The 27,432-nt window shown below is 45.0% G+C and overlaps 1 long non-coding RNA gene and 1 pseudogene across 4 annotated transcripts; one reads left to right on the top strand and one right to left on the bottom strand.

The window, feature by feature from the left end:
• Positions 1-3,741: 3,741 nt before the first annotated feature.
• On the bottom strand, positions 3,742-19,413 carry LOC125542586 (uncharacterized). Of its 4 annotated transcripts, XR_007297964.2 has the most exons (5): positions 19,059-19,413; positions 16,425-18,987; positions 16,274-16,343; positions 5,285-5,425; positions 3,742-4,716 (listed from the first exon to the last, which is right to left on the bottom strand). It is a non-coding gene; the product is annotated as an uncharacterized LOC125542586 (long non-coding RNA). The 4 variants fall into 4 exon arrangements; XR_007297963.2 differs by lacking the exon at positions 5,285-5,425; XR_015618057.1 differs by lacking the exons at positions 3,742-4,716; positions 5,285-5,425 and adding an exon at positions 9,868-12,646.
• LOC125542585 (G-type lectin S-receptor-like serine/threonine-protein kinase SD2-5 pseudogene) lies at positions 12,654-15,068 on the top strand (annotated as a pseudogene).
• Positions 19,414-27,432: the final 8,019 nt, after the last annotated feature.

Raw genomic sequence — 27,432 nt, 5'->3', positions numbered from 1 at the left:
ATTACAAAATATATCTCATTACAAGATATATCTCAAAGAATATTTGAAGAAAAGCATTTCGCTGAATTGGAGATCTGTTTTCACTCATTACAAAATATATCTCAAAAATTACTTTTACTGTTTCACTCATTTGAAAGAATATAGTTCCACTCATTCCGAAATGAGCATTTCACAAGTTTGAAAAAACACAATTCTGTGATTTGGAAAACTGATTCGCTCTTTACAAAAACAATCTCTTTACAAGTGCTTTCGCTCGTTACAAAAGATAGATTTCACTCATTTCACTAGTTTCAGAAAACATATTACACTCATTCAATTGAAATACTATATTTCTCTTGTTTCAAAAAAGTGATTTCACTTGTTACAAAAGATAGATTTCACTCATTTCACTAGTTTCAGAAAATATATTACAGTCATTCAATTGAAATACTATATTTCACTTGTTTGTAAAAAGTGATTCACTCGTTACAAAATGTATGTTTCAATTCTTTGGAATAATTTATATCTATGAACTTAGTGAAATTTATTTTTTGAACTAAGTGAAATCTATGTAACGAGATATTTTTTGAAGACAATGAAACATGTTGTTTTGAAATCTAATTTAAAAATATTCAAGATTGATCTTGTTCTGAAGATCATGTTGCAAGGAATTTGAATCTATAAAAAAATTCTATAATGATCACAAATGGAAACATATTTCTGACAAAATGGAAACGTATTTCACTGATCACAAATATCAGTATCAAACATTAAAATACGCAGTTCCACACAAAATATATTGAGTGAAATATATTAATTGAAACGTTGAAAATTAAACTTGTTTCAAATATATCCAAGATTGCTCTTGTTCTAAATGTCTTGGCGCAATTAATTCAAATATATAAATTATTTCATAAACAAAATTATAAGTTAAAAGATATGAATGATTAAAATTGTCATGGGGTGAATAAAATGATGGGTTTGTTGGTGGGAGAGGAGAGAGTGAATGTGTCATAACCTGTACCCATGTCAGAAAAAAAAAGTATAGGACAATGCATACTACCTTTATCTGCTAATGGTGGAACCCACAAGAGAGAAATACTAACGCTTAAAGCCAGGGAAAGATATCAAATACGTGCCACTGTATCGGGGGTACACACCATGTGGCAGAATCCCAGTGGCTGTGCGTTGCCCGGTAGCTCCCGTTGCCGGTAAAAGAGACTTTGCGGTGCGGCGGCGCAGCTGCCCGAGTCGATGGTGGCTGGTTACGGGTCACAGACACGGGACACGACGTCCTCCAACATGATGCATGCATGCGCCCTACACACCAGGTCCGGGGAAGTAAAGCGTGTCGCCGGCCACACACACATTACCCCTGCTAATGCTCGCGGAAAAGAGCAACGGCTGCGGCGGTATCGCAACGGCGCCACAAGCACGTCGAGCTGCATATGAGGATTTACACGGAGAGATGTAGGTGGGAGGCATGCACGGATAATGGCGGCAGCAGTCGAGGTGCCTCTTCTTTGTGTGTTGCCTTCCATGTCTTTCTATCCATAGCGATAGCATTTGCTTTGTGGATGGCTCTCCTTGCAGTGCAATCGCGAGGCTCCCCCCATGGCGTGTCCATGGCGTTGTACACAGTACACCAGCACAAAGAGCATCCCCGGACACTACTTCATCTACTAGGAGACGGTCGGCGCCGGCGCCGGCTGGACGGTGGACAAGGAGACCATCGACGATCGACGCTTGAGATGGATGAGGGACTGAATGCGGTGTGCATGCATGGTAGAGTGGCGGACGGCTCCATCGGGCTGCTCGAGGTCCGCGTCATCCGGCCCGGCACGTCCGAGGAGCTGATGGACTACGCTATCTCTCATGGCGCCTCCATCAACCAATACAAGGTGCCCTGGTGCTTGACGTTCCCGCCGATCATCGAGCTGCGCATGCTCCACTGGACCCCTACCGTGCGTGGTGTCCATCCAGTTTAGCCCTGCCGTGCGGCACTGGATCCCTACTCCCACCCGGCGCACGAAGTACGACGTTTCCACCTAAATTCACTTGCAATTTTAGGGTAGACAACTCTTTATTTTTCAACAGGAGTCAATGTGTGGTGTATAACAAATGCAGAAGGGCTCCTATTCAGATTCTAGACTGAATAGTTCTTCAAGAATTACATGGCGGGCGCGCTCCTTTGATAGTACTCTCTAAACAATGTGTGTGTGTTCAAGAAGCAGCGACACTTTTAGGCGAGCCCTTGCTTTTCAATATGATCTTTGTTAGTGCGTAGAGTATACAAATGGACAAAATCTTATGTTCAGAATTCAGACTGAACTGTTCTCGAGAGTTACATGTGGACGTGGTCACACGGTCCAAAGCGTTCATGAGCTACAAAAAGCATGACCATGCTTCAGTGACGTTTACTGGTCGCTGGTTTTCATTCTTTCGAAAGAATATACAGATTTAGACGATGTTTTGTTTAATGTTATTAAGGGTGAGTTTCATTAGTGAGAAGCAAAAAAAAGATGTCTGGTATATTTTAGGATTATTTTTTGTATTTGTTCTGTGTTGCTCATCCTTCTTTATATTTTGTAGAAATGGTTGCTGTTGATGATGTTGGTGATATGAGAGAGAATATTTCTGGAAGTTCTATCTCTGGTGTTGGTCAATTTGGTGTTCCAAATCTCATTTCGAGTTCAGTCATCTTCCCTTCAAAAAAAATTCTATCATCTTATGATAGTTTACAACGAGCTTTAGATAATTATGTATTAATTTATATTCAAGTGCATAGTTCACCATAATGACATACACAGGAGCAAAGACACCGTTTGGACAGATACAGGAATTTGCAAAAGCTCTCTACCACTTCATTACAAGCACTATCCTAAATGAGGCTACACTAAGATGATTTAACAGAACTAGGGCCATCTGCAATCATTTACTTTCATGCGGTTGCATCATCCTATATGATACGTTCCATAGAATGGGATGTATATGGTGCCAATAAGTAGACCTTATTAGTAGTACCCTTCCGTTCATCGGTATTTATCATACATGGTTGCAATAAATGTACTCCTTTTTCATCTTTCATTACTCTTTTTGGGTTTTAGTCATGTACAATTCTATCATTAAAAATATAACAATGGTCTTTATGGTCCGTATAAATACAATGCTTCACCGGGCGCGGCGTGCCGCCGCGCGGGCTATGGTAGTTACCTACTACCACATTTTGTTTTTCTTTGCAGATGACAAACAAAACTAGTATTCCATGAAACATCGCTCATCCATAATGTATTTTCACAACTACACACGAGATTTTTGCACATGTTTATTTAAAACATGTAATTGCATCTTTTATACTCCCTCCGTTCCTAAATATTTGTCTTTTTAGAGATTTTAAATGGACTATAACATACGGATGTATATAGACATATTTTAGAGTGTAGATTCACTCATTTTGCTTCGTATGTAGTCACTTGTTGAAATCTCTAAAAAGACAAATATTTAGGAACGGAGGGAGTAAATTTCAAAATAAGGAGTTAGCAAGTTAGCTGATTATAACTGTTCACATAGCAAGTTTTGAATTTTTAAAAATAAATTTGTAAGTGTTAGTTGAAATGAGTTTTGATTACTTTTTAGTACTGCTACAATGCTCCATAAACTTGTACATCATTATTTTTCAGCACTTCTCATATCTATTTTTGAGCAAACCAAAGTGACAGCAATGCAGTTGCACATAAATTTTACGTAATGTCTGGACACGCGATAAATAAACGTTATCAGCTGGTTGGTGAGAAAGGACGACTCTAGTCACTCGATCTATTCCACTTGCGACTACGACTGGCAATGGGCGCACTAAAGGCGCATACATGAAGGGCTTCCATTTGAAGCTTTGAAGGTACATAAATAAGCTCGCAAGTGAAACTCTGTTGTACTAGCTAGAGATGATTGGTATTTGGGACTATGCATGCTTTTGGTAGGATTGGAAGGTATCAAGAATTTAGCTGTTTCGTCTGAAGCAGGATCTCGTATGAACTAGAGGGCACCACATGTACTGATGTACTGGGCAATATGTACCCTTCATACAGAATGGACTCTCCGTATCAAAGTGTCTTGCAGGGGCTTAACGTTTTGCACGAAGCCTCTCCGAAGGCACCGCAGCTTCCAGAAACCACATGCCCTATCTGCACTCCAGATACAGCCTATCCTTGTCGTGTAGCTTAGCTAGTTGTTCTTCACCTGAATCCTTCTCCGTCTTCTTCTCCCATGGTTCATCCAAGTCAAAGTCACATGAGGTAGCTCACCACTCTACAATAGTTGAACATGTGCTAGGAACCAGGAACATATGTGTGTTAAGCGCATGGAACTAATGGAAGATTAAGCTGCAGAGACAAACACTATAGCTTATTTTGAGGGACAGAGAGAGACAAATAAAATACTCTTTCATATGCAAGATTCCATACCATTTATATTTTATATAGTATAGCTTATTTTGAGGGACAGAGAGAGACAAATAAAATAATCTTTCATATGCAAGATTCCATACCATTTATATTTTATATAGTTTTGTTTTCTGCCTAGAAAAACTGATACAAACACCAGTCAATTTTTTTCAAGAAAAAAAAATCTGATACAGTACACCACCTTCTTCAGTACAACCCAAATGCATCCAAAGTATGATCCGACCCAACTTCGTGTACACGTAATCCTCTTAGGCCTGGCCAAAATTCTCCATTAGATCTGCAGACGGACCAAATTTTAATATTATTGCCAGAACATGTTTTCTTTGCAATATGTCAATTAGGTAATGGGAGAGCTACTCTTCTGTGGCATGACGGTGTGATCAACCTTTATGGCAAAAATTTCCACAACTGCATTCCTTTGTGATAAATGATAATCAAACTGTGGCTACTTGGATAAATTCTGAAGATTCAACTCAATTCTTCCAAACTCCTTTGTTTGCTCAAGACTACAAAACTAGTTCATTGAGCTTCAGAGTCTGATTAATCAGAAAAGTAACCTCATGCTAATGATCTATGGAAATGATGTGGGCAGAGAAATAAATAATCCTCAATTAAAATGTATCATGACTATTGGAGTATAATGTCGGGCCCTCTCCCATAGTTTGAGCTTTTGGGCAAACTGGCTGATGCGTGCAATTTTACATGGTATCAAAGCCAAGAAGTCTTGAGTTTAACACCCGGCTGATGCAATTTAAAAATAAGATTGCAGCCCATTTTCGGTCCATGTTTAGGCCCAAGGGAGCCACGCGTGAGGGGCAATATTGAAGTATAAATGCATAGCCCACCTTTTCCCAATAGCTTGAGCTTTTGGGTGAACTGACTGGTGCGTGGAGTTCTACAATGACCTTTGCCCCAAGGAGGATGAACCTATGTTATTCAAATGGATCTGGAAGTGTTCTTGTAAGCTCAAACATAAGATTTTCTCCCTGCAAAAAAAACATAAGATTTTCTTCTGCTACTCTTATATGATAGCGTTAACTCCAGAAATCTACTGAAAAGGAAATCCTTCCATCTGGATTGGTATGACTCTGTATTTTGTAATGGAAACACCGAAGAAACTTCAAGACATCTTTTTTGGGATTGTTGCTTCTCCAAAGATTGATGGAACAATATCCTCTCCTAAAATAAATTAGGTAACTCTGTTTTGGATGATATCTTATTAGCCCATCAGCTGCTTCCCCCTCAAATTGCTATGGAAATTGTCATTCAAGGTTGCTAGAACATACGGATTCCGTGGAATGGAAAATTCTTTAGAAATGGGGTACCTATTGTAAATTGCTGGAAGTTTAAACTCAAATAGGACTTCAAACTACCGAAGCACAGAATCAAGGCAAAACACCTAGTTGTTCCACAAGGATGGATTGGTGCACATCTTTGATGATCTGCACTAGCAACCTATCAATTGGAATTTGAACATGATAGTCACAAGAACTGGCATTGGCTAATCCTGACAGTTTTTTCTTTTTTCTTTGAGTTTACTTTGTATATATTGTACTTCTTCTGTTCTTAATTAATGAAAAATACCCTAGAACAATTGTTCTACGGTTTGTGCTTAAAAAAAAACATGTTGTCTTTGCTCAGCGAAAAAGGAAGTCCTGAATTACAGAAAGAGATAGGAAACCACAAAAATCAGAGGACCTGATGTCGTTTTTGATTGGTATGAATTTGGACATGACGAGCGGAATAGAACAACATACGCAGGGATGGAGATGAAAACGTGGTTTGTTGATTTTGCTTCCTACCTTGGAAACAAGAGGACTATGGCTAGGGTTCCTTCATGTTGATTACCTATGCTGGCTGACGACCTGAGTTGATTCAGAGACGGGAATGCCTAAAATAATATAGAGAACAACTGATGAATGTATGTTTGTTGATTATTGTTGGCTTTGCAGCCTACCTCGGAAACGACCAAATCATCGTCCAGGCAGCGTGCTATTTTGTTCTCTCTCAGGAAGCAAAGGGCACTGCTAGTACTTTATGGTCTCAGTGATGGTGTTGTAGCAAGTGGAGCCAAAGATCCAAAGTTGTTATATCTCCTCGACTCGGGCCTTGCAATTGAGAGGTGATTCTTAGTTTGGCAAAATTGGTTGCTTGGGCCAGCATAAAAAACACAAAAACATAAAAAGCTCATAGGTTGATATTCTAGGATGGTGTGTATGTATCTTGATTGCTGGGACTGTGAATTTGCATGTTGCTGCAATATTCTTGGGGCTCATTCATTTTTCTGAACCTTTGGATCAATATATCTAGTTACTCCATCTCCAATACAATTACAATAATATTGCACTGAATTACATCGTTTTAACAGGCGCTAGTTGTATTAGTAATGCAGAATTTAAGGTGGCTGCTATTTATGAAAATTTCAAACAAGTTTACAGAAAGTGTCGTTTTCTAGATGCAGAAAAAGCAAGTCAAGATGATCTATATCAGGAAAGTGGAAACGCGGGTATGCACCCCTCCAGCGCCCCTCCAACGCCCAGCTGATCTCCGGCATCAAGGACGAGGCCCGGCGATTGGAACGCGCGGGTGCCAAGGGACTAACTAGGATTCTCCCTACAGTCTGGTCTCCTTGTACCGGGGCCGAGCAACCCATTCCTCTCTGTCCAGTTGTAACTTCATCGGCGCCTCTCAGTGTACGCTGTGTGAGGTTACTACCCTGTACTCCCTTCTACCTATCAATCAAATGATACGTCTCCGTGTGTATTCGTGAAAAAAGGAAAGTGGACACAATTGTTTGAAGCTAGGAAATGACATATGTATGCCTAGATATTATCCTACAATTCGGATTTGTGTATTGTTTTCAAGTTATTTGAAGACCTTATGACTTCAAACCGATTGCATACACAAGGGTGGTTGAGAAAGATGAATTCCACTTTACCCAGCCTCACTGATTTTGATGGCAACCACCAATGCCCTTCTCCATGTTAAAGGCACATACGTCCATCCTAAGTTGGGATGCCATACAAATAAAGCTCTCACGAGAATAGTTTGGTGTAGCTTAGGTATAGAGAATGCCATCCAAGCCTCCAGGGTACGTCGTATACGCCATCTTGGCTGCCAACTGGGGGCTTGCATGTATGCCATTGGGCTTGGGGTGATAGATAATTCATTTACGGCAGCTCGTGCATATCAACCTAATTGTTGTACCTTCTGTAACATGGTCGATCCATGGTGCCAGCAAACTTATGAGCTCAGCAGTGCAAAATTATTCCAAAACTACTGCATACAAATATGTTCTTTGTGTTTAATGATATCATTGGTGAGACTGACTATTATCTAGTGGGCTCATGGTTGCTCTACATTGAAAATGTTGGCTTATTTAACATGTGACACTGCACAACACTGTGCCTGGCTGTTCGCCCAGTCGCACAATACAGAAAAAGTGTATAAAATGTTGTGTTGTTTTAAAACTAAATTAAGTCTACAAAATTAAAAATCTACTACCTCGGTCCCATAATATAAAATCGTTTTCAAGTTGTTTTAGCTTGCAAAAGGATCTTATATTATGGGACGGAGGGACATATAACAATATTTTTTTAAGCCTGATCTGCTCAAAGAATGGTGATCTGCAATAGTGAACTGTGGTCTGTCAATTATAGGTTATCTTTTTTAGGTTGGGAGTGGATGTTCTAAGCCTCTGTTCTTACCTTGCTTCCTCGGCATCCATTCCAAGAACAGAACGAAGTCAGTAGTTTACAAGCCTAGATGAATTTTGCAAAAAAAACTTAAGAAATGATAAACGAAAGGAGCAGTGTCATTTTGTTTAGGGCTGCTACAACACTTTATAAACTAGTGCATTGTTATTTTCCAGCATTTCTCATTTCTATTTGTAAGCAAACTGAAGTGACAATAATATAGTTGCATTAGTTTGCATGATGTCTAGACCACCTATAAATAGATGCCAACAACTGTTTGGTGGGAAATGATGACTCTAGTGACACTCGATCTCTTCGACTTGCAAAGGCGACCGACCATGGACATTGAAGGCACACACATACATGAAATGCTTCCATCTGAGGTTTCAAAGGTACATATATAAGCTTCCAAGAGAAACATTGGTATACTATTTAGCTAGAGATGATCGGAATCTGGGAGTAGCTTGTTGCTAGGATTGCAAGGTATCAAGAATTCAGTTGTTTCTTTCTGCAGGGCATAATGCGCAACATTCAAAACCCCTCCTAACATTGGGTCAAGGACGAGGTGGATGGACATTGCAGTGGGTTATGTTGAGGATGATAATGTAGAAATATTTACAAGGTAGGCAACTGACCTATACAGGAAGTTACAAGGTAAGGAAGAGAGTTAATGCAAGCAAGTAACAAAGGCTTAACAGAGGAATTAATCCTACGAGGCATCAAAGAATATCATGAATGAATTTGTATCTCTAGAATGCAAAATTGGGTCTCTCACTCCTAAAAACCATACCATTCCTAATGATCTACTCCCTCCGTTCCGAATTACTTGTCTTGGATTTGTCTAGATACGGATGTATCTACACTCATTTTAGTGCTAGATACCTCCGTATTTAGACAAATCTAAGACAAGTAATTCGGAACGGAGGGAGTATGTTTCAAGTAGCAATCAAGGCCACCTCAAAAAAGAGGGTTATTGAAATCCCTCCTGCCTGCAAAAAGACATTATGTGATGTTAAAACCACCCCCAGTAGATCTGCAAGTAGTCCATACTCCGATGCTGAAATTGCAGGCGAAGAATAGATGATCTCTGGTCTCATGTGTATGAGTGGGGCATTAGACACTGAAATTTCCATCCTGAGTTGATCTCCAATGTCTGTGTAGCAGCATATCTCTAGTGTTGAGTATCATTTAACAGATGCCACCCAAAAACCTTGATTTTTCATGGTGCATCTACTACTCCAAATCCACGTGCATTGCTCATCAACTGGAAGGTGGTTGTGCATAATCTCATAGAAACTCTTGGCCGAATATGCACCCATCTTATCTGGCCAGGACCAAATGCCAGGAATTGAAGCATACCTGGGTTGATTAGAAATGGCCTGTTGCAAGGAACTGTATTCTCCCATGGCCTCAATTGAGAGAGGAAGAGCAAAGGAATAAATAGGATCACCAGAATCCAAGAAATCCTTGACTGATATCTTGCCATCCAGCAAAAATGAGAAAAGCTTGGCAAAACGTTCATGCATAGGCTGAACCGATCCGTTGGGTAACCAAGCATCAGACCAGAAGAGGATGGAGTCACCCATATTAACCTTGACAACATTAATACTTCTGTAAACATCACTAAGTTTCATAACATCCCTCCACAAAAGAACCAAAACAGTTGCATGAGGAACCACTCCATCATAATATGTCTTCCAAATAAGAGATACCCATGGCACATCAACTTTAGATAAAAGGCATCAACCGAGCCCGAGATGGTGCTCAAGCCTAGCCCAACTTTGAATTAACAAAGCCGTCAACCGGCCAGGATTACAAGCATGCCCACGGGCAAAGAGAAAGAAGAATAATGCGGCAAGATACAAAGACATTGGACAACATCAAAGTAAGCCTCAGACGCTACGAACAACGAGGATATACAATGGATACAGTAGCGGAAGACGTCGAGGTCCTACTCCATGAATGCTGCAGCAAAAACAGGAATGCACCGGCTCGAAGGGGAGAAGGTCCGACTCCAGCGGGGCATGCCGTCGCCAAGTAGCTACGGACCCAAGCACCGCACATCCAGCACACCATCCTCGAAGAAGGCCACTACCTTCTCGCCTGGATCGAAGGCGCCGCACCGTTGCAGGATGGGCTGGATGTCATCGGAAGATGGTCACATAGAGAGGGTCGGCGCATCCGCACCAAGCCGTCGGAGACTCTCCTTGTCGCCGTTGCGCACATCCGGCCACCAGAGGAGGAAGTTTCACGCTAGGACGAAGAGGGCCTCATCACCGCTGCCACCTACCACCCAAAAGCGCCCACCACCCACAGAGCTCCCAAAGCGGCATAGAGAGCGTCGCCGCCGCCTAACAGAGTTAGGGCTTTCGCCCGGGAGACCAAGGGGAGGGGAAAGTGGGGGAGCCAGACCAAACCGATGCCTCCGGGAAAGGAAACGGCGCCCTCAGGCGTCGCCGTTGCGGCGGACCATGTCCGGACAGGGATTTCTCCCAGCCAGAGCTCTCCACCACCACCAGCACCTCCTGCCCGAGGGCCATCGACCCAGGAAAGCACAACCAAGCCAGGAGGGAACACACGCCAAGCAGGGGAGGGAGGGGAGGCACCAGATCTAGCACCGCCGGCAGCCGAAGCAGCCATGACGTGCCCGCCCACATCCACCGAGCTCCAATCGCCCACGCGGCCAGGGGCATCGGGACCAACGCCCGCACCGCCGCTCACCGTGCCGGTAGTGCCTCACCAGGGGAGCCACCGCTCCAGATCTAGAGCTCCCCGCGGGAGAGCAGGGCAGCAGGAGGCCCCGCCGCTACCATCCTTGGCGGATGTGGCGAGGGAGAGGCTAGGGGAGAAGGGGGGTCGACGGCACGGCTAGTGTTTTTGCCCCGTGAGTCGCCTGAGCGGGGCGGCGCCAGGGGAGTGTGGTTTTCCTGGCACATCAACTTTAGTGTAAAATTTGAAAATTTGTGCAGCTTTGTGGTTAACAGAGCTCTATTCTTTTTTTTAGGATAACAGAGCTCTATTCTGAATCTGCAGGTTAATGACTCCCATGCCTCCCTTATCCTTAGGCTTACAAACCAGAGACCAGGCTCAGACATCTTCATTCTGCTTCTTAAGTCATGGCCTTGGGCTTGATTAGCAATCGTCCCTTTGTTTGACAGTCAAACCTAACTTACAACCGTTCCTACTAGCTGTATGTTATCATTCAATGCTGTTGTCTTAATTCTTGGGATATCCAAATCAATTGTCAGATTAGTAAATATGTATAATCAAATGTCAACTACTAACTTAGTTTACAGGTTTGAAATCTCAAAGCTACTTATATTCTTTATCCAATACTTATATTTGTTTTAATCTTGCTCTTTTCTTAACTAAAATTAACAACTTTTGGAATTCATGAAGTCAGACTAGCTATCTCAGGAACAAGGGCAAGCATGCATGTTTTAGAGATGAAAGAAAGAACAAAGCTTGCCAAATACTCATATCATGGAATGTCTTTCAGTTGTGATATATAGGAGGCGGTTTAATGCAGTAGGGCAGTCTCGGCCACAACAAAGGGAGCATAGCTTTGGTCAAGTATTTGTTTATTCCAGTTCATTCAATGGAACTCTTAACTAACCTGCTCATGTGTCGTTAACACAATGCTTACTGGTTAGTAATTTCAAAATAAACCATACATGGTGGTTTTCCCTTCTTGACAGTAGTACCAGGCTAGAAAATGAACAAAACTAGAACTTCAATTAATTTGGAAGAGCCAGGGTACATACCAGTACTGTACTCAGAAATAGAACTACAATCAGCTAATACTAGCTGTGAGATTTAATTTTACCAAGGGCGCAACCAAAAATGTCGTGCAACCTTAGATCCAGCGCTACAAAAATACCAAAGGCACAACCGTAGGCATAGCCCTGCCACGTGGCATCTCCTTTATGGGCAGCACTTGACGGCGACGCCGGCAGCCACCGTTAGCATGGAACTTTGCCGACGACCCTGGCGGTCGGCATAGATGTACGGACACCGTCGGCATATCATCTATGCCGACGGCATCCCGGGATACGCCGACGCATATGTTGCCGACGGCCCTATGCCTACGGGGGCCGTCGGCATAGGCCTGTCCTGATGGGAATCAGGGCTATGCCTATGGCCTGGGCCGTAGGCATAGGGGTTTATTCTGGTAGTGAAAGAACAGCTACCAATTAACAGCGATGTTCGCAAATATCACAAGGTTTTCACCGCCCTTGTTTGCACGCAAGACACAGAGTTATGGTGAGTGAGACATGCCTGCATGGCTCCATGTGGTTGACAGCGTATGATAGCTAGGCCAGTCGTCGATGGGTGAAGGAGGCCTCCAGCTGCTTCCAGGCAGCTGCCAACCGCTGTCAGCTTCAGCTTGCCCCCAACCACTAGGTTGCTTCTAAACTGTTGCTGACTGCAGATTCCAGATCAGGAATGCCACGACAGATCATAACAACAGATTAGGAATGAACAAATTAAGATGTGCAACCTAACAATTTCCTGAAAGGCAGAAAAGTGTGCAGTTAGGATTTAGGCCTACATCAGCTTAAAGCATGGCAGTTAGACATATAGACATCACTACATCAGCTATGCCATGTTTAATCCCATTTGGTTTTCGGCTCACCATATAATGCAATGCCGTTGCACCAAATCTACAGCTGACAGTCCCCTGCCCGCGCCCCCGGCCGAGGTAACACCACCGACCCCAAGTACTCTGCCTGCAGCTATTGGGCCAACAAGCATGAAACCAAACCCCCCCTCTGTAAGAAGAGTTGTCGCAATTCTAGCTCCGGTAGGTGGCTTCATTTTCCTCACCATCTTGTTCCTTGTCAGTTTCTTCATACGTAAACGAAGAACACAACGGCAGCATGGGATGGAACAAGAGGAAGAGTTTGGGGAGCTACAAGGAACACCAATGAGGTTCACATTTCAACAGCTAAAAGCAGCAACCGAGCAGTTCAAAGACAAGCTCGGGGAAGGAGGATTTGGGTCTGTTTTCAAGGGTCAATTTGCTGATGAAAGGATTGCGGTAAAACGTTTGGATCGATCTGGTCAAGGCAAAACAGAATTTTCGGCAGAGGTTCAGACAATTGGCAGCATTCATCACATTAACCTGGTGAGATTGATTGGCTTCTGTGCAGAGAAATCCCATAGGCTCTTGGTATATGAGTACATGCCCAAAGAATCCTTGGACAGATGGATCTATTGTCGACATGACAATGATGCTCCTCCTCTACATTGGAGCACATGGTGCAAGATTATCACTCATATAGCTAAGGGCCTCACGTATCTTCACGAGGAGTGCACAAAACGAATTGCTCATTTGGATGTCAAACCACAAAACATCCTCTTAGATGACAACTTCAATGCTAAACTTTCTGATTTTGGACTATGCAAGCTCATTGACAGGGATATGAGCCAAGTGGTTACTAGAATGAGAGGCACACCTGGGTATTTAGCTCCTGAATGGTTGACATCACAGATCACGGAAAAGGCAGATGTCTATAGCTTTGGCGTTGTGGTCATGGAAATCATGAGTGGAAGAAAGAACCTTGACACTTCCCGGTCAGAGGAGAGCATTCATCTCATTACCCTATTGGAGGAAAAGGTGAAGAGTGATCGGTTGGTAGATTTGATTGACAATAACAGCACCGACATGCAAGCACACAAGCAAGATGTAATTCAGATGATGATGCTTGCAATGTGGTGCTTGCAGATTGATTGCAAAAGAAGGCCTAAAATGTCTGAGGTAGTAAAAGTATTGGAAGGTGCCATGAATATAGACATCAACATAGATCATCACTTTGTTGTGAATTCAGCAAATTTTGGTAGTGCTGGAAATGTGAGGTCTTCAGCTCCACCTCTAGCCTCAGATGTATCAGGCCCTAGGTGAAACGAGACAATCCTGACAAGGTAGCTAATTAGATTGTAAGTAGGGGATTCTCTTATGTAAAACAAAGCTATGGACTGCTGTATTTTCTCAAATTATTACAATCAGATGAACTTATTTGTATTGTTTTGTTCAGGTTTTCCTTGTAACACAAATCTGCTTTGAGCTATCATGGTTGAAATTAATAACAAGTTTTAAACTTCTCATAGCTCCAATAAAGCAGAGAAATGCAGAGTAAAAGCAAATTGGCAATCTGAGGGACTAACTAATTGACATCAATCAGTTGGTATGTTAGTTACTACAAGTTCCTTTATGTTCTGCAGCATTTCCACTGCCTTTTTATGATGCTAGGTACGGCTTGATTTCCTCAAAACGATAAAAGATGGCTCAAACCTATTCTAAGCCGTTTTGAGAAAACTGTAAAATGCTACATCTATTGATATTGTTTGCCCTTTTTAACACTCCAGATAACCTAAAGTGTTGATAATAGATGAGATATGTATTTTTTCTTGTTTCCAATGACTGGGAGGATTTTGCTACATGTTCAATCCAAAGATTTCAGATATTTAGTTAAATTGTGAATAGGAGCTCATATTGAAGAGCAACTCAGATTGAGACTCAGCTTGCAAATCTAAGAAGTTAGCTGTAAATTTCCTAGATTTGTCCAGCAAATACACCCATATATCATTTTCATCAATTCAGTGTCACACAGATCCTGGATATTGATCCATATTTCCTGGGCTCCCCCCAGAAGGTTCTTCTAACCCTAACACTATCCCAGCCCTGTAATTGTATTCGCCACGAGGGAGGCACTTCAAGGACCTGATCAATGTGAAGTCGATGTTGTTGCTTTAGTGCTGCAGAGATATTAAGATGCCTAGACCGCATTCTTTAGATATTGACCAGAGAACCCAAGATAGTGAGGCTCTGGCCATCCTTCTCTGTTGAACAGGAATCAGAGCCATGGTGAATAAGACATTTTGGTTAGTAAATACATCCAGGTCTTGAGCAGATTCCAAGCAGCCTCTGAGCCTCTGCAACATATGAATAACTAAATTTCATTGTTCTGTCCAGTTTCTTCCAATGGAAATCTGTTTCTAGTTATTGTACTTAAAATTAATAGCATGTTTAAAATTTTGTCCTTACAATGATCCACTAGGTTTGGGAAGGCAGGAAGTTCCTTTATTGATCTCTAAGCTCTCTTTGTTGCTTCAGAGATCCTATGTAGTACTCCAGTTTCATATGGAGTGGCCGTCATTCAGATATAACAAAATTTCTTCTTTTGAGAAGAGGGGAAAAAATGTACGTTACACACACTTCTGCAATAGTAGAACTTCTGTTTCAGAAAAATGGCTGTTTTGTGGGGACTGCTGAAATTCAGAGTTTTTTGAAGAAAAAAAAATCTGCACAATGAGATATTTGGTATACAATGGTGACCAGAGGGCAGAGGAGGTAGTGATGTCTATGAAGTTCCTGTGTCTAAAAAGATTGCTCGGTTTCCTCAGAAGATGGAAAATATGGCATTCAATTGTTCAACCAGTCGTACTCAGAAATTTTTAAAGGCTATATAAATAGGAATTTGCTAAATGTAAACAAAGGAAGCATTTTTTTTGTTCTGTTGGCAGCTAGATGGTTTTTCTATAATTTCAATCTAAATCTAAATATTCAAGGTTTGGGGCTTACAAAACTGTGTGCTAGGGATGAAAGCATCATCACAATCACATTTCTTATTTTTTGTGGGGAATCATCACAATCACACTGACTGCAGCTACAGTAACAGTGCAATGCCTCACCAGAACAAAAATATTTTTCTGAACTTCGGAAAACTATACTACAAGTCAGATGTTAATAACGGCAGGGCATATGCTTGTGTTGGGAATGGTGAGCAGGAGGAGGAACTCAGATGATGGCCCTTGGTTTGATAGGCAAAATGAGCTTTGTGAGAAAAAGTTAATAACTGGACAAGAACTGGAATCAGTGAGTAAATTTGCCAAGTCTAACAATGACTGGTAGGCAATCTGCTCTGTTTCTGGGCCAGCCGATGAACCCAAGCCATGAAGATGTCCAACTACACTGTACTTGGTTACTCTTGGACTGTTAATTAGCTAGCCATATACTACATCACTACATCAGTTATGCTACTGACCATAATCCCATTTGGTTTTCCACTGACCATATAATGTAATGGCGTTGCACCAAATCATCAAATAATTTGCAATGGAGAGGCTGCTGCTTACATTGAACCGCCTGCGCCTGTTGTTCGCGTGGTTCATCACCGTCCTCATCCTTGACCTGCCATGCTTCTCCCTACCGAAGAACCCATGTGTGAGTCTTTTATCTTCGAATTGCTGCCTGAGAAAGTAATTAACACGGGAGTTGGCTAATTACCTCAGCCGACGACCATTGAGGGGATCAGACCAAAGACGGCAACGCGGTTCCCCTCTCTGGAGGCCAGCGACTAGGGGCGGCGCGGCTGCTGGATGGGGCGCGGTAGAAAGATGTGACACTGGGCACAAGGAATGGCGCGGCAATGCCCTGCGGCCAGACGGCCCACTTCACCGGCGACTCGGCCGCGGATAGGGCCGCCGCCGGCAATGGTTGGAGGAGAAAGGTTTCCCTTTTCTTTTTCTTTGAGCGTCGGAGGAGGAAGGGTAAGAGGAGCAAGGCCCCTGGCTCGTGCGGGCATGGACAGCCCAGCCAAGTATGCAGCCCACGGATTGTCGCACCCAGATTTTTTGTGTAGCTCTTCAGCTCTGTTTTTATTTCGGCTGTTTCTCTGATTTTAATGTATTCCAGCTGAAAAATGTTCAATAATTTTAAAATGTTCCTTTGAGCTCATTTGCTTCCGTTGAGCTCCACGTGTATTGCTCTTGAGCTCCACCTGTAGCGCAAATCTGTTTTGAGTAATCATGGTTGAAATTGAAAATTACTAACATGTTGTAAAATTCTCATTGCTCCAATAAAGCAGAGAAGTAAATGGGCAGTCCAAGGGACTAACTAACAAAAACCGATCAGTTGGTATATGTTAGTTACCGCAAGTGCCTTTATGTTCTGCAGCATGTCAAACTTGGTTTTTATGACATTAGGTACAGCTTGATTTCCTCAAAAGGAGAAAAGGTAGCTCAAACCTATTGTAAGCCGTTACAAGAAAACTGTAAAATGTACACTCATTGATAAATTTTTGCTCTTTCTTAAACATCCCAGATAACCAAAAAGTGTTGATAATTGATGAGATGTTTATTCTTCCTTCCACTGACTGTGAAAGGATTTTGCTACATTTTCAATACAAAGAATTCAGATTCTTAGCTTGCAAAGATGTGAGTAGGAGGAGGAACTCAGATTAAAATTTAGCTTGCAAAGTTCATAACCTAACTGTAAATTGCCTAGATCTGTCCAGTAGCTACACACAAATATCATTTTCATCGATTAAGGTCACAGTGCCACACAGATCTTCGATCTTGATCCATATTTCCTGGGCTTTCCCCCATGAGGTTCTTCTAAACCTAACACTATCCCAGCCCTGTAACCGTATTCACCAGCAAGGGAGGCACTTCAAGGGTTTGATCAACAGTGAAGTCAATGTTGGTGCTTCAGCACTCCAGAGATACTAAGATGCCTAGTTTGCATTCTTTACATATTGGCCAGAGAACCCAAGATAACAAGGCTCTGGCCATCCTTCTCTGTTGCACGGGAACCGCAGAACCATCATTGTGAATAAGACATTTTCGTCAGTAAAGACGTCTTGGTCTTGAGCTGATTCCAAGCAGCTTCTGAGCCTCTACAACAGACGAATAAGTCAATTTTATTGTTTTGTCCAGTTTCTCCCATTGCAAATCTGTTTCTAGTAATTGTACTTGAAATTTTCCACATGTGTGGAGAAAGCAGAGAGATGCACCGTATGAAAGCAAATTGGGACTTCGAGACACTAATAAACACCAAATGTTTAGTATCAACAAGTGCTTTTTGTACTAACAATAATCCACTAAGTTTGGAAAGGCAGGGAGTTCCTTTAATCATCTCTAAGCTCTCTTTGTTCCTTCACAGTTCCTATGTAATACTCCAGTTTTATATGGAGCGGCCATCATACAGACATAACAGAAAAAAATCCAGAAGAGGGCAAAAAAATGGACTTTGCACACAGTTCTCCAATAGTGAAACCTCTGTCTAGAAAAATGACTCATTTTGTGGGGACTGCTGAAATTCAGAGCTTTTTGAATGAAAAACTGCACAATGACCAGAGGGCAGAGGAGGTAGTGATATGCATCCTGTTCTTATGTCTAAAAAGATGGCTCGGCTTCCTCAAAAGATGGAAAATATGGCTTTCAACTGTTTAACTCGTCGTGCTCAGAAAATATTTAAATGCTACTCCCTCCGTCCCAAAATAAGTGTCGCTGATTTAGTACAAAATTAGTACGACTTTGTACTATATCAACGACACTTATTTGGAGACGGATGGAGTATAATAATTTCTGAACTTCGGAACAATATCTTTCAAGTCAGATGTTTACGGCTGTCGCACGGTTGTGTTGGAAATGCTGAGTAGGTGGAGCTCGGATGACGGTCCATGGTTTGATAACCAAGATAAGCTTCGTGACAAAATAATCACAGGGCAAGGACTAGAATCGGTAAGGAAACTTGTCAACTATAATGATGCCTCCTGATGATTGGTTTTTTCTCCGCACCACCCGCCAACCATGAACCCAAGCCATGAAAATGTCCAACTATACCAAGACATACAGAGATCACTACGTCACTACATCAGCAAGACATATAGACATCACTACATCAGCTATGCCATGTTTAATCCCTTTTGGTTTTCGGCTCACCACATAATGCAATGCCGTTGCACCAAATCATCGCGTAAATTGCAATATAGAGGTTATATTGACCTGCCTGACGCTTCATGTGGTTCATCTCAAACCTTATCCTTGACCTGCCATGCTTGTCCCTACTGAAGAACCCATGCGTGAGTGTTTCATCATCGAATTTCTGCCCGAGTGAGTAATTGATAAGGGAGTTTACCTCCACCGATGAGGATTGAGGGGGATCAAACCGAAGACGGCAACGCGGTTCCCCTCGCTAGAGGCCGGCGATTAGGGGCGGCGCGGCTGCTGATGGAGCGCGGTAGAAATACGTGGTACTGGGCGCCAGATATGGCGACAGAAATGCCCTGCGGCCAGATGACCAACTTCACCGGCGACTTCGCCGCGGATGGGGGCGCCGCCGGCAATGGCTGGAGGAGAAAGGTTAATTCTTTTTGAGACAAAAGTTATTCTTTTTTTTTGAGCAACTGCATCCTTTATTAACAGTTCAAACACATGGGAATACAGATAATATCGGGCAAAATGCCAAGCCACACATGGCGCCCGGGGCTAAGGGAGGCAGCTGCCTTTGCTAAGGCATGTGCTTCACCGTTGTGCTTCCTACTCTCATGAAGAAACTTTACATCGTGGAATTGACTCCTCTGGTACTTGATGTCTTGTAGGATGGAGAAATATCGGCAGGGAACTTCCTCTTGAATATTCATCACTACTTCCAAGCAGTCCGAGGCCACACACAGAGAAAAGACCTGCAAATCAGAGGCGAGGGAGAGGGCCTCGCAACAGGCCTGTGCTTCGATAATCGTTGGATCAAGGCGGCCTTCGTGGATGATGGCCGAGGCACCTAGAAAGTTGCCGCGTTTATCCCTGCATATCACTGCTGCTGCTGCCCGATCTCTGATCTTCGAAAAGCCGCCATCAAAATTCATCTTGACATCATGATGCTTCGGCGGGAGCCACACAGCCGAAGGCGGACCCCATGGCCATCTCTAGTCACATGCAGGTCCCTGGAATTCACATGCAGGTCCCTGGAAGTTACATGTAGGTCCTTGGGGTGTACTTTCTTGTCTGGCAACATCTCGAGCTCTGCTAGAAACTTGTCGATGAAAGTATGGGTACTCAGTGGGCTCTGATACTGGTTGTCATGGATGGCTCTGCGCCTCGCCCACCATATGGCCCACATTGTAACCAATACACGTGCTAGATCAGCCGAAGGTAGGGTATCAACCAACCAAAGCATCCAAAAGCTTGGCGTCCTTCTCCCTGTTTGTTATTATTGTTTCCGTCAGGTCCTCATCGGAGAGGGCCCAAACACATCGGGCCATGCGGCAATCAAAGAGGGAATGGCGCCATGTATCGACCGCCGCGTGACAAATCGCACACTCAGCAGAATCAGCCATACTTCGGTGTTTTCGGACATCCCCGGTAGGGATCGAACTCTTGGCCAACCTCCAGGCGAAAACCCGTACTTTCGAGGGCATTGCAGCACCCCAGAGTCTGGCCCAAGACCGGCGATCAGCATCGACGTGCGAGTGCCCCTCATTGTGTTCGAGCCAGTCTGTACGTTGCTGTTTTGTAGAGGATAAGAGCTTGTAGGCCGACCTTACCGTGAAAACGCCCTTGCGCTCATAATGCCACGCCCAGAAGTCATCGCGGACTCGAGAGCTGAGAGGGATATTGAGGATCGCTTCCTTGTCCATTGTATAGAAGTATGTTTCAAGCACATCGACATCCCATGAAAGGGTGACAGGGTTGATGAGTTCTGACACCATCTGTGGAGGGTTAGACGTCTTCGGGCACACCGGTCGGAGCTTAAAATCTCGTGGTATCCAGTTGTCCACCCAAATGTTGGTGTCCTCGCCAGAGCCAATACGTTTCACGGGCCCCAATTGTAGTGTGTCTCGTCCTTCTATCAAGGAGCGCCAAACTTGTGACGGGTTCCTGCCTAGCTCAGCTTCAAGGATTGACGAGGCGGGATAATAAACAGCCTTGAGAATTCAAGCGCTCAGGGAATTTGGTTCCTGGAGGAGACGCCACGCTTGCCTCGCAAGCAGGGCTAGGTTAAAAAGCTCAATGTCACGGAATCCCATGCCCCCCATGAATTTTGGCTATGTCATGACTTCCCAGGAGACCCAGGCAGTTTTCCTCTTGCCATTTTTAGATCCCCACCAAAACTTCCGCAAGATGCCGTTGATGTGGTGGCACAAGCCTCTCGGAAGCTTGAAACAGGCCATGGAATATGTGGGAATTGCTTGAGCCGCAGACTTGATGAGCACCTCCTTTCCTCCCACAGAAAGTGCTTTCTCCATTCAGCCTTGTACTTGCTTCCAAATCCTGTCCTTCAAATATTTGAAAGATCCCTCCTTGGCTCTGCCCACATCGGCAGGAAGTCCAAGATATTTTTCGGAAAGCTTTTCATTTTGAACTTGAAGAAGTTGTTTTATCTCTTGCCTTGAGGATTCAGAACAGCCCTTACTAAAAAATATGGAGGATTTCTCCTTGTTAACACGCTGCCCTGATGCCGCACAGTATTTTTGAAGAAGGGTATCCACTCTGTTTGCCATCTCCGGTGTAGCATTGAAGAATAAGAGACTGTCATCTGCAAAAAGCAAGTGATTTACCTATGGTGCACCAGCCGCCACCGTGATTCCATTCGCAATCTCATCAGGGTTTGTGGATTTCAGGAGGCAAGAGAGCCCTTCAGCAGCTAAAAGAAATAGATATGGAGATATAGGGCAGCCCTGTCTGAGGCCTCGGGAGGGCCTGAACTCCTCCTGTTTGCCTCCGTTGAAGATAACCGAAAAAGAGACAGATGTGACACACCTCATGACTGTTTGTGTGAAACATGGGCTGATGCCCAATTTGAGCATAACCCTCTCCAAATAATTCCATTCGAGCCTGTCATAAGCCTTCATCATATCAAGTTTTAAGGCACAGTACCTGTTACCCTTTAGCTTCCTTGTTTTCATATAGTGGAGACACTCGTAGGCTAAAATGAAGTTGTCCGTAATAAGATGTCCTGGTACAAATGCTGACTGTTCTTCGGAGATGATATGGAGGAGAATAAGCTTGAGCCGGTTTGCCAATGCCTTGGATGCAATCTTGTAAATCACATTGCAGAGGCTTATCGGTCGAAACTGTGCTAAATTTTTTGGACTAGCAATCTTGGGAATTAAAACAATGAACGTTTTGTTGATCTCCTCCGGGGAATCCTCTCCATTAAGAACTCGAAGCACCATAGCAGTAACCTCATCACCACACAACTCCCAGTGCCATTGGAAAAAGTGTGCAGGGAAACCGTCAGGCCCAGGGGCCTTGGTTGGGAACATCTGGAATAGAGCAGTTTTTACCTCAACATTGCTATACTGTGCATTTAGTGAAGCGTTCATGGAAGCGTCCACTCTTGAGGGTATGTGCGAAAGCACTTCCTCAATGCCCACCGTGTTCTCTGAGGCATACAAGTTGCTGTAAAAGGATGTGGCCATGTCCGACATCTCATGCTCATCCGTACAGGTAGAGCCGTCCGGCCGTTGCAGCTCAACAATGCGGTTTTTGGCCTTGCGAGCGCTCGCCTTGCGATGGAAATTTTTTGTGTTGCTGTCTCCTTCCGCAAGCCACTGAATTCGCGCCCTCTAGCGCCACATAATCTCTTCCCTCAGACAGAGTTCTATCATGCGGGTTTCCACCCGCTCCTCTTCATCCGACGGTCCCGTGCGATTAGGAAGTGAACGCAGCTCCTCTAATTGCTTGCGTAGACGGCGGAGCTCGGCCCGGACTGCACCGAAAGTGGTTTTCCCCCAGCGTTGTAGCCTGTCGGCTAACACCGACAACTTGTCTGACAATTCTGTGACTGTTTGCGCTCTTCCCGTTGAATTCCATGCCTCGGTGAGCATGTCTTCGAAACGCGTGTCCCGCTCCCACATGCACTCATAGCGAAATTGTTTCTGTTTTGCCCGCACACATGCAGCATTCCGGTCAGTCTCCAGGAGGATCGGGCAATGATCAGATTTTGCTGCGGTAAGGTGCTCAACTGAGGCGAACGGGAAAAGAGTAGACCAGCAAGGTGATGCCAAAGCTCTATCCAACCGAACACGACAATAATGTCCCCCGGCTACCTTCTTCTCCCAGGTCTAGTCGAGGCTGCGGTAGCCCAAGTCCGCTAGACCACACACATCCACTGCTTCCCGGAAGGCTTCGATCTGAGAGCTGTCGCGTTCATTGGGACCATGTTGCTCTTCAGGCCGCAGAATCTCATTAAAGTCGCCTATACACATCCACGGGAGGGTGCTCTCCCCCCTCAGGTGTTTCATAGTATTCCATGTCTTGTAGCGCAGACTTCTGGTCGCTTCCCCATAAAAACATGTCATCCTCCATTGCTCCCTCCCGGGTTCCTTGACCCAGGTGTCAACATGATACTCGGAATAATTTTTTATTTCAACATCCAAAGAGTTCTTCCAAAATATACAAAGGCCGCCACTGCGACCACTACTCCCTACTCCAAAACTGAAATCAAAACCTAAAGATGTCCGAAGACCTTCCACACGACTCTTCTGCAACTGAGTTTCAACTAAACATAAGATAGATGGCGAACTAATCTCCACGAGGTCGCGGAGTTCACGAACTGTCGCGGGATCGCCTATCCCGTGGCAGTTCCAGCTCAAGATTTTCATTGGGCCTGGCGGCGCTCCGAGTCGGAGCCCGCCACTGATGCCATCTTGTTTGTGTTCTACTTCTTGGGTGAGGTTGTTGTCTTTGCCTTCTTGGATTATCTGGGAGATACGTACTGTGGGGGTAGTGGAGGGACAATCACCAAAGACTGATTCTTGTCCCCCAGACTTGTCATGCCCGCATCAGGTACCTTTGGTTGCTGGTCTTGGCCCTGTGTATCAGACAGGTTGAAATCCAGATTTCTACGGGCCCCCAATGGCTCACCTTGATCTTTCCCCTTGGTGTCGATCGGCTTCAAGGGGCTGGTAACATCTTCTTCTCCCTCTTTTGCATCCGAGAGACCCGCCTCCTGAGATGAGCGTTTACGCACTGGAGATGTTTGGCGGGTTGGTGCAGCACCCCGGCCTGATCTTCCTCTGCCTCGGCCTCCAAAGCGGCCTCCTCGAGGAGCTCGGCCACCTGGCTGCTCCTGGGGTATCTCCCTTCGCTGCGCCAGCATCCAGCCACCCCATTGCTTGTCCTTCGCCTCCCAAACTCCATCTCCACACTCCTCATGGTTGTGACCCATGAGACCGCAGACTTGGCAAAAATAGGGTATCTTTTCATACTTGACAGGGAGGAATTTCCTGCCTTCACCTGCCACACTCAACGGAGTCACCCTTGTAAGGGGTTTATTGACCAGAACCCTAGCACGGACCCATACATAGTCACCCTCGTAGTAAAGTCTAGGTGAAAGTTGTGTTTCCTTAACCCGGCTGATCCGCCGTGCTAGTTGATCAACTACCTCGATCTTGCGATACAATTCTGGAATATTGTGGATCTGCGCCCATACATACAAGCCATCGAAGACGAAAGATGCTGGATCTTGCTTCCCGTCATAATCCTCAATGAGCATACCCATCCCCCTGAATAACCAGGGTCCTCCATGAACAACCTTCTTCCAATCTCCCAAGCAGAACATCTGAAAGATGTAAAGGTTCTCACCCGCTTCTCTGTACTTTGGCACTTGTGCTAATCCCCAGATGGATTTCATGGTCTCAAACATCGATGATGAGCTGAACTGTCGGGTCGTGTTAACCTTCCCGATCACCAGCCAACGCGCATCGGCTGCGTACTTCTTTGTTTACTCCTCTCCCACGATCACATCATCAAGTTCATCATCCTTGAGGTCCAGGTGTTGCAGCATCTCCTCCAGCTTCTTCCCCGACCAACCTGCGGAGGACGATCCTGCTTCGGCCGCCATCTAGGGTTTACCCTCGAAACAGCTCGCCAAGTCAGGCCAAACAGCTAGCCTGTCCTCTCCCTCCGTTCGCCAGCACCAGGGCGGGCTCGAGCGGGGAACACACCGGCGGTAGATCGGACGGAAACTCTAGATGGCGATGGGCGGCGCCGCCAGAGGCGTGAAACCCTAAACTCGAGGGTAGGTACTTGTCCTTTTAGTTATTCTTTTCTTGAGCGCAGGCCCCTGCCTCATGCGGGCGTATATGGCCCGATCTATGCAGCCCACGGAATGTCGCAACCCCTGATAAAAAAGCTCTCTTTCTATACCCCTAAAAAAAAGCTCTCTTTCTATGTATCCCTCATAAACACCTCAAAAAAATATGCCTAAAAAAGCACTAAAAAAGCTCTGTTTCTATTTCAGCGATTTTTCTAGCTGGTTTTTTTTATTTCGGTCAGTTTATTCAAATTTAAAAATGTCCACGAGTTAAAAATATTTTTCTACTTATAAAACTTCATTAATTCAAATTATTTAAAAATATTCATGAATTTAAAACTAAAAATAGAATAGTAGGACAATGAAAATATGAACCGCTTATCTGGAGTGAAAGATTTGTCCATTGTATCACGTGCCAAGTGAAATGAGTAAAAGATTTGTATGTTGAATCTTTCTAAATTAGTACAATCTAAAGCCGCTTCTCTTGAGTTAATTTTACATACAAAATGTTTTAACATTACAAACCTTCTTGCTCTACAGCAGAACTTAATTTATTCGTTAGTATATAAATTAAGAGTTCATACATCACAAAAAAAAGAACTTAATTTATTCTGTAGGCTCTTAATGACAGCCACATTAAGAGTTCATACATCACAGGCCGGGTCTAAAGCTTTTTCTTTTCTTTTGTTGAAAGATGCAAAAGCCTTGCCTGTGTCTGAGCATGACCGCGTGAGTGTATGGCTCGACGATATGGAGCAGCGAAGAAGATGGCATTGGTCCGTTGTGCACAGGTGGTCCGCAGGAAAGCGATGGCCCGTCGAAGCTAGTGTGGAAACCTGTGGAGCCGGAGGGCCCGTCATACGGCAGGGAGGGCGCCTGCTGGTCCGCGGCCATGGTGTAGACTGGCGGCGGTGACGTCCGGCCAACCAGGCCGGAAGCTGGGACGGCGAGGGCGGGTACCGCACTTGCTGAATCGGCACACCCGCCGGCGCGGTTGTAGTCAGCCCGGTGCTGGGCGACGGAGGCGCCGGCAGCGGCAGCTGCCGCTGCCTGGAAACGGCGGAGGCGGCGGGCGCGGCGATGGCCGCGGCCAGCCATTGTGGCCAGATCAGGGCGGTGGCGGGGGCTGGTTGTAGCTGTAGCGAGGGCTGCAGTGGCCCGACCAGCGTCGCGGTGGCCCTGGGGTGCGGTGGCTACCAGGGCTGCCAGGGCGGTGGCGGCGAGGACCCGGGTAGCGTGGGTGACGCGGCGAGGGCCGGCGCCGGCCACTGCGGCCATTGGGGCGCGGCGGCGGGCGGCGGCTAAAGCGGCCAGTGGTGGTGTAGAGGCCCGGTCGGCGCCGCGGGTGCCGAATACCATGGCAGGGCGGCTGGGCCGATCGCGGCGGCCAGCGGCCCATAGGGGCCGGCTAGGTATAGCCGTATCCCCTGGACGGCGGTGACGAGATCGTTGAGGACCCCGATGATCTCCGCCGGGGAGTAGACGGCGGCCGGTGGTGCGGTGGAGGGCATCGTCATCTGGGTGGTGGTGGCACCGGAGGATGCGACCAGCGGCGCGGACGGGGAGGGCAGCGGCGCGGTGGTGACGCTCGGCAGCGGAAGCGACGGGATGGGCGACGGCGAAGACATGATAGGAACTGAGCTACCTGATACCAAAGTGTTAGGAGCTAGGGTTCTGCCGGTTCTAGGGCGAAGATTGTAGGAGAAAGATGGAGGAAGACGAGGTCGAGGGCGCGGCGGCCGACGGCTGGGCGCCGTCCTTGCGTGGTGGAGAAGAGACGGCGGCGGCGCAAGAGGCAGCTAGGGTTAGGTCTCCCGGCTCCCTAAGGGAAGCTGAGCAAATACTGATTACTTCTTACTTGATTAGATTGATACATCTCCTCTCCTTATATAAGGAGGTTTACTTGACACCTAAGCAAACGACCCTAATAACGATAAGATAATTGGGCTAAACCCCTAATAACTATAAAATAACTTGGGTCACAGCCCATTGAACTAAGCCCCTAATATGTCGGTCATAACAGTTATGATGAGTGAGACATGCATGCATGGTTCCATGTGGTTGACGGCGTATGATAGCTGGGCCAGTCGTCGACGGGTGAAGGAGGCCTCCAGCTGCTTCCAGGCAGCTGCCAACCGCTGTCAGCTTCAGCTTGCCCCCAACAACCAGGTTGCCTCTAAACTGTTGCTGACTGCAGATTCCAGATCAGGAATGCCACGACAGATCATAACAACAGATTAGGAATGAACAAATTAAAGATGTGCAACCTAACAATTTCCTGAAAGGCAGAAAAGTGTGCAGTTAGGGTTTAGGCCTACATCAGCTTATAGAATTTGTTAGGCAGAAAAATTGATGAAACAACATGCATAGATTCCCATTCTTTTTCTTTTGGAAGACGTACAGCTACAATTCGAAAGGGACCAAGCAAGACCAAGCAAGCAAACAAGTCTGTTCTTATCAAACAGTTATGGCT

This window comes from Triticum urartu, chromosome 3A, assembly GCF_056163025.1.
Source record: "Triticum urartu cultivar PI428250 chromosome 3A, HENAU_Tu73, whole genome shotgun sequence".
Classification (NCBI taxonomy): domain Eukaryota; kingdom Viridiplantae; phylum Streptophyta; class Magnoliopsida; order Poales; family Poaceae; genus Triticum; species Triticum urartu.
This window is presented reverse-complemented; position numbering and strand designations above follow the sequence as displayed.